At 36.8% G+C, this 7,802-nt stretch overlaps 1 long non-coding RNA gene across 1 annotated transcript; it reads left to right on the forward strand.

The window, feature by feature from the left end:
- The first annotated feature begins 1,732 nt into the window (after positions 1-1,732).
- LOC132599662 (uncharacterized) lies at positions 1,733-7,295 on the forward strand. Its single transcript, XR_009566927.1, has 3 exons — positions 1,733-2,292; positions 5,723-5,773; positions 7,039-7,295. It is a non-coding gene; the product is annotated as an uncharacterized LOC132599662 (long non-coding RNA).
- Positions 7,296-7,802: the final 507 nt, after the last annotated feature.

Consider the following 7,802-nt stretch of genomic DNA (forward strand, 5'->3'; position numbering starts at 1 on the left):
ACGCCAAATCAAATTAAGTACGGAGTGTTGCATAACGCATGAAATAACTGCGTTATGTCAGGTCCCAGCAGAATAGCGCAGTAAATTACTGCGCTATACCGCTGCAGCATATTGTCACCTCAACTGTCAAACAGAAAAATGTCATGATTCGAATCAAACTCTATATAACGTAATTTGACGAATAGTTGTTATCAACCACACAACATTCTACACAAAATTGAGTTACTATGTCATTTTTTGACCAATTTAGAGATATTAGTCGTGTTATATCGTTCACTCCAGCAAACATATTTGAAGCAATGGGTAGGACATGGGAACTAGATGATGATGATTTTCATTACTCAAATAACCCTAACAATAGATTCAATCGAGAATACAATAATAAAATGAGAGAGGAGTGGGATTGGCATGTTAGGGAGGCTGCAACAGTAGAGCACAAGTTAGCGTCAGTAGGGATTAAACGCCAAACAAAACGTGCTATGTTAATGCCTCGCGGAACTCCACAAGAGTTTAATTTGGCTCTTAATCGTTTTCGCGAAGAGAACAATCGGATGCAAATATGTTATCATAGGGTAGAATATGGTATACATGGTAGCACAAGATTTAGATACAAGTGGGATTCGGACTGTGAAATGTTCGATGAAGATTAATATTTTTTTTACAATAAAGTAAGTAGGTAGGGTCATAAAGACCCTCCCCCCCCCCCCCCCCGAGGGTACTTGGGGGTTTGCAACTATATAAGTAGCACTTTCTTTTGTTATTAGACTACACCATATTCAATGTCGAGTAGTAGAAACTCAGCTTGGTCTTTACTCCTTCCAAAAGAACCAAATAGCAGTGATGATGAGAGTTCAAATCATAGCAGTTTTTCGAGCGATACCAGTGATTTCAAACTAGATGAGCTAAATCCCCACCTTCTTATAGAGCGTAATGATGATTTCTGCAGTGTGAAATATTCAGATCCGCGGGAATATTATTGCGGTTTACGCCGAGAATGGTCACATCGGCTTGCCGAATCAGAACGTCTTGTTCGTGACTTGAAAAATCTCAACGCTCCAATCCCAACAAGGTACTCCTTAACCATGCCTCAAGTAGGTCTAGAAACTTGCGAGCTTGCCGTGCAAAGGATTAGAAAAGAAAACAACAGAATGCTGGCAAGACGATGTAGATTTTACATGCTAAAGTTGGCCGAAGAACAAGCATCATCAACCGGTAGAGAACTAACTGCTACTGAAAAAAGATGTGTCTTAAGAAACCGTCAATATTTTTCTGAGGACGATATTGAGGACTCGTACTCTGATGATGATTAAGAATGTTGTGATTTTAGTTTTAAGTTTAATTTATGATTATGCTGTTATTTTGAAGAATATTAATATGTTAAGTATTTTCATCTACTCAAGGTTATGAATGATGCAATTTAATTAAGTTTTTTTTTTGTATGAATGCTGCCATTTTGACTAACTTTTGATTAATTATTAATGAACAAGTTTAAGTATTCGTAAAGAACTTCAAGCTAATGTCACCGAGCCTTCAAACGAAAATGGTGTTCGAGCACTTTTCAACCACTAAAACGGTCATCCGAACTTTTGTGTATCCTTGATGTATTGATCCTACCTTATTAATCGTACAAAAATAAGTAGGGTTTTATATAAAATATTGAAGTTTCGGGGTCCCGAAGCATGATTAATCTATGGTCAAAGTACGTTAAAAAGTGTAATGGAAGAAGGGTAAACCAATGGGCCGAAATAAAGGAGGGACACTATAGCGCAGTAAATTACTGTGCTATAGCAGTTAACGGAGCCGTCCTCGTTAACTGTTTTAGCGCAGTAAATTACTGCGCTAAAGGTAGGTTGGTAACATTTTTTTTTTGTTGGGATATTTTGGTTCAAAATGTTTTTTTTTTTTGGGCATTTTGATTCCGGACTCTACTCCCTACTCCCTCACGTCCCATTTTTCATGATGCACAATTGCACTTTGTTACAAATACAACACACAGACACAGATATCTATATAAACATACACACATAAAAAAGAAAAGGACACACGATAGAAAACACACAGAAAAAACAGTAAACAGAGAGTAAAAAAAAAAAAAAGAAACACTGAGAGCCAAATACCGAGAGAGCAAAAAATACTGAGAGAGAAAAATACCAGTTCCGAAAAGATTTGGTTTGGAAATTAAGTTTGAGTTCGAGGTTTTGTTCGCTGTTCCGAGTTTGTGGACCTGAAGGTTAGCTTTGAAAATCTGTAGAATGTTCTTGCTTTCCATTGTTAATGGAAATGAATTCAAAGGTTCGTTCTCGCTATTACTTTTCTATTCAACATCTTGTACGAATCAAAGTTTTGTTGAAGAATTCTTTATGATGAGTTTAAGTTTCTGATGTTTAATAGTTAAAGTATGTTTTAAATACCTAGTTTAAAAAGGTACGGTTGAGTTTCTTTTCTGTTCTAATAACAGTTAGATCATATGTTACCAACTATGTCCGGTAATTATGTAATATAAAGATTGGTGCCAACCTTTATTTGCTACAAATACGACTTGTTAGTTTTGTTGTTTTTGATACTTGTCAGATTACAATATCGAGTTTTATTATTCTGTAGTTGTCAATTTGAAATTTGTTCTAGTGAAAATAAATGACATTGTTAGGAGAATCTGTTAACTAATGGGCTTTATGAGAATTAAGGAAATAGATGATTAAAAATGTTTCTTGATTGGCCGATTTTTCTATATATAATAAGTACCATGGAGGGACGAACACAGCAGTCCCTCCTTGTACCCACTGCTTCACGAATTGTACTCGCATTGAATTCTTGTACCATAAGCTATATAATTTGTACACTCTATCCAACTATTTTTATATCTCTGTAGACATGTGTCATAGTACTTAATATTTATTCCCTTCTCATGTATAGACGTATGCACTTTAAATTTAATTCTCCGACACATTTATTTCCTCCGTGCACTTTTACTTGTTTACTTTTGACTTTTCGTGTTCTAGCTGAATATTTATTCTCTTTTCATGTATAGACATATGCAGTTCAATTTTAATTCTCCTATACAAATTTATTTCCTCCGTGCACTTTAATTTGTTCACTTTTGACTTTTCACATTCTTTGAGAATTAATAAATCCTACGTGGATATATGTCATAGTACTGAATATTTATTCTTTTCTCATGTATACACGTGTGCACTTCTATTTTAATTCTCCGACAAATTTATTTCCTCCGTGCACTTTTACTTGTTCATTTTGACTTTTCACGTTATTTAAGAATTAATAAATGAAGTACTCATTCCATCCCATATTACTTGACCACATTACTATACTTGACTTTTCACGTTCTTTAAGAGTTAATAAAAATGAAGAACTCCTTTCGTCCATATTAACGTAGACATGTGTCATAGTACTTAATATTTAATTCCCTTCTCATGTATAGACGTATGCACTTTAAATTTAATTCTCCGACACATTTATTTCCTTCGTGCACTTTTACTTGTTCACTTTTGATTTTCGTGTTCTAGCTAAATATTTATTCTCTTCTCATGTATAGACATATGCAATTCAATTTTAATTCTCCTACACAAATTTATTTCCTCCGTGCACTTTAATTTGTTCATTTTTTACTTTTCACATTCTTTGACAATTAATAAATCTCACGTGGATATATGCCATAGTAATGAATATTTATTCTCTTCTCATGTATACACGTGTGCACTTCTATTTTAATTCTCCGACACATATTTATTTCCTCCGTGCACTTTTACTTGTTCATTTTTGACTTTTCACGTTACTTAAGAATTAATAAATAAAGTACTCCTTCCGTCCCATATTACTTGGCCACATTACTATACTTGACTTTTTACGTTCTTTAAGAATTAATAAAAATGAAGTACTCCTTTCGTCCATATTACTTGGCCACATTACTAAAAATATATATCTATTTTTCTATTCTATATTTATCTTCTTTTCTATTTCTATTATCCCCATTTTCCTTCTTTGTCAATACTTTAAACGTGAAGAGAGGACGAACAATAGCAATGCAAATTTGCACCAAAAGTTATTTTAATGCTCCTACACATAACTTGTTCACTTTTGACTTTTCACGTTCTTTGAAAATTAATAAATCAAGTATATATTTTATCATAGTATCCATATTTATTGGTATATAGTCTCAATAGCCTCAGAAAATGATTTGAAAATGAATAATTAATGTGAAGGGTAAAATAAGAAGAAGTTTTTTTTATTTTCTTGATATGTTAACATCGACAAGTAAAAGTAAGGGAGGGAGTGTTACATCCGACATTTTTGTTCATTCGGAAAATTCAGGATAAATTGACTTGTGATGAATAAGGCCACAATTGGACCTTACTTGGCATGAATGTGTAAGTTAGGAATACCTTGGTGTGGAATTACGAAAGGAGGCCAAGGGCAAAAATTGGAATTTTGGAAACTTGTTCCATGAATTACAAAAATTAGCCAAGTGGGCTCAAAAAAAAAATAATAAGAAAAGAGGCCCAATTGGGAATGGCCCAACCGGCCACAAGGCATAGCCCAAGCCCATGGTTGTTATATAATTACCATGTGATAAATATATGCATCCTTATCACAAGATCATTCAAGAAACAAGATCAAAACAAGAAAAAAAAAAAAAAAAAAAAAGAGGGTTCGGGTGAGAGGAGAAAGAAAAGGAAAAGAAAGAAAAAAAAATTTGGAGCTAATTCTTGGGTTTAAAAAGTTCCTCTCTTGAGAGATTATTGCTAAGCACAAGATTATCTACAAGTTGATATAAAGATTTTGGCAAGAAAACAACTTCAACCCCAAGTGAAGAACTTGAAGAAAGGTAAGGATTTCATGCTTTTGTTGTGTTAAAAAATGATGTATGTAGGTTGTAGTATGTGTGAATGAATGAAAAATATGGAAATTTGGTGTGTTGGAATTTTTGGGTGGTGGCCGAATGCATATATATGTATTGCATGATTGTAATGGTTTGAATTCTTGTGTAAGTTAGTTGTAGTATGGTGGAAATTGTATTAGAAAGGAAAGTGGGATGAATTAGTGAGAGTTGGAAAATATAGTATGTTGGCCGTATGGTACTATGTGTAATATGGGATGTGAATTTGATTTTGGTTGTATGTTAATTGTGTATGGCTTTGTGAAGTAGATTGAAGGATAATGGTTAAGCCAAAAACGAAGAATTGGTTGTTAAGTCGTTGTCGGAAAGTGTGTCGCTTTAGCCTAATGTCTTAAAATTTTGATTGATGATAATGAACTTGGAGTATGAAAATGCGTTTATGAACTCGTATGTTGAAAGTTAGGAAAGATTGGAAAGATAGTGATTTGATAGAAAGTTGAATGTTTGAGTAACTTGTGAATGTTATGTGAATATGGTATGGATGCCTCCGATGAGTGTCGTAATGATTTTGGTAGGTAATGGATATGAAAATAATAAGTTTTGGTTGGAAATGCAAGTTTGAAACGAAAGATGATTCGTCGTGTCGAAAGGTGGCTAATAATGCCATAGTGTATGATTTAGTGTTTATTGATGTTGTTGTTGTTTGGATGTCTCCCCTGGGTTGTTGTGTTGCTAAATTGAGCCGAGCTAAGTCTCGGGGATGTCGTATATACAGAGGAAATGCTGCCGAAATTTCGGTAGGCAATTATGTGTAAAGATAGAGTATTGAAAGAATGAAACTAACCCAATGGTAAACTTGACCATTTCCAGATTTTGGACGAAATTTGGATTGACGCCGAGCGAGCATAAGGCGCCATCGAGGTATGTGAAGCACTTCTATACGCTCCTAGGCATGTTCTGGATGTGGTAGGCTCGGCCGCGAGCCTTAGGTCCGACTCCGTTCCCCGGAATTCGAGACGGAAAACCGCTCTAATTCCTTCAGTTCAATTGAACCTATTTTCTTACAAATTGTCCTTAAAGTGAGATTTTGCACAAAACTTCCCCAAACGGAGTCGGAACACTTCCGAATGAGTATGGGTGACCTCATAAGGTCAATCATCAGTAATTTACGTATGTAGCCTTGGGTTGGTCCGAGGTGGGCCCACAAGGCCCGATACTTCCGGTACGATTTTTAAAATACTTCTGTTTTGGTCCGATCTTCTCCAAAAACTTCTGAACTATTATTTTGTGAATATTATGGATATTTTTGTGTAATTTATACAATATGATTTCTGAACATCCGAGCGTCCCATTCTGATAATCTGTCGTGCCTTCCTAACTAGGATATGAGCGCGTGCTATGCATACTATCTGGATATTCTGATTTTGGCTCGCCGTTTGGCACCCTTCTGATTGATCGAGTCTGTATGTTGAGTCTGTAGGTAGGTGGTTTCTCATTTATCGATTCGTGTCTGTCTCAATGCATTCTTTCACTGCGACCCGGGCCAGGTTCTGTTATCGTGCATACTTTCTCTGCATTGTTCACCGCGTCCCTCGGCGTACGGGCCGGGATCTGTATGTCTGTATGATCTGTGTATGGGGATGGCGGCCAGGATGGCATATGATCTAATTTGATTCTGTCTGTCCACCGCGTCCCGTACTAAGAGGGCCGGGTTCTGTTACCGCGCCCCCAGACAGGGCCGGGATCTGTATGAATATATGCGTGTGCCCTCTGTATTTATAAAGCACACGCCTTTGTATGATTTTGTATGACTCTGTGCTACTCTGCATGCATAATTCTGTCCGTCATACTACTGTCTGTCTGTCCGTCTATGTTACGACTATTTCGGTTTGTCCGTATGGCTTCTGCTTCTGTATGTCCGTATGGATTCAGATTCTGCTCGTCTGTCCGTATTATGATTTCGTCTGTCTGTCCGAACTATAATTCTGTCCATTTGTGTGTAACACGATTCTGTATGTCTGTCTGGATCATAACTCTGTCCGTCAGTTTGACTTATGATTTTGCCCGTTATATTTCTGCGATTCTAGTTCGGACTATGTTTATATCTGTTACGTTTCTGCTTTACATACTCGGTACATTTTCCGTACTGACCCCCGTTCTTCGGGGGCTGCGCTACATGCCCGCAGGTACAGACGCACCAGGTGATACGCCGCCAGCGTAGGTTTCCGACTCTGCTATCTGAAGAGCTCCTTTGACCCGGAGCATATCTTTTGGTATATATTTTATGTCTTCTGTGTACTCCGTATGCGTGTATATTCCGGGTACGGCGGGGCCCTGTCCCGTTATATGATTCTGTATGTCTGTAGAGGCCTGTAGATAGATGTGTGGGTTACGGGTTCCGTCTGTATGTTAGCCCTATCGGCTTATCTGTAAATGTCTGTGTGTTCAGGTATATGTATATATATGTATGTTACGCGCACGCCGTATTTGTATCGGCCTACTTCTGTACTTCTGTTTTGAAAAAAAAAAAAAACAAAAAAAAAATCTGTATGGTTCGAATTCGATCAGGTAGGTACGTATGGGTACCCAGTTAGGGTACCAGTCGCGGCCCACGGGGTTTGGGTCGTGACAGGGAGTGACATTTATCCCCATTTCCCTTTATTGTCAATGTTACGCCCTATTTTGAACGAGTCCAAGATAGTTTGCAACTTCCCGGTTCTTTTAACTGGTTTAAAAAGGGGTTAGAGCCGCCACCTTATTTTTAAGGAAAAACAGGAAACCTATATGTATTTATGTGTCTACTCCATTTTTAGTCCATGAAACCTATGAGATTCTAGATAAGGGTTTTATTTACCCCGAGGGGAAGGTATTAAACATCCCTCAGAGCCTGTCCGAAGACAGTCCTTAAACTTAGTTTAACTGAGCACTAGAGGGGGATTATTTATCTATT

Source organism: Lycium barbarum, chromosome 6 (genome assembly GCF_019175385.1).
Source record: "Lycium barbarum isolate Lr01 chromosome 6, ASM1917538v2, whole genome shotgun sequence".
Classification (NCBI taxonomy): Eukaryota; Viridiplantae; Streptophyta; class Magnoliopsida; order Solanales; family Solanaceae; genus Lycium; species Lycium barbarum.